The following is a 658-nucleotide window of genomic DNA, read 5'->3' on the forward strand; positions in this document are numbered from 1 at the left end:
AGAGAACTTTGGAATGAAGGTGAAAGGTAAAAGAAAAAGAACAAAAGGAATGTGTCACATGAGTTCACAGTTTTCCAAATAAATGGCATCATTCTAATAAGTCAACTTAAGATGATTATTACCCAAAATATGAGTGGGTTGTTTGATGCAAACATTTAGCTTTAATGGGCAAGTCAAAGTTGAATGGAAATGTCCATATTTGTTCTTGAATGGAAATCCAGTTATAATATTTGCTAAAATCCCTTGAACCTGTCGTCTGCCTCAACTGCCGTCTGATGTGTAGCTCACTCAAGAATTAACATCTCCAAATGACCCGACATTTAAGAACATTTAAGGCATAAGTACGGTGGCCGAGAAGTGCAAAGCAAATCACAATTCTGAAAACAAAATGACAAATTACAAACGCAAATGCAAGTCTAAAAAACATTATAACAATTCAGAAAGCACAACAAAAATTCAGAAAACATTATAACAAGTCAGAAAACACAATGACAAATCCGAAAACAAATTAACAAGTCAGAAAACACAACGACAAATCCGAAAACAAATTAACAAGTCAGAAAACACAACGACAAATCCGAAAACAAATTAACAAGTCAGAAAACACAACGACAAATCCGAAAACAAATTAACAAGTCAGAAAACACAACGACAAATC

This window comes from Sinocyclocheilus anshuiensis, unplaced genomic scaffold (assembly GCF_001515605.1).
Source record: "Sinocyclocheilus anshuiensis isolate Anshui unplaced genomic scaffold, SAMN03320099.WGS_v1.1 scaffold80, whole genome shotgun sequence".
Taxonomy (NCBI): Eukaryota; Metazoa; Chordata; class Actinopteri; order Cypriniformes; family Cyprinidae; genus Sinocyclocheilus; species Sinocyclocheilus anshuiensis.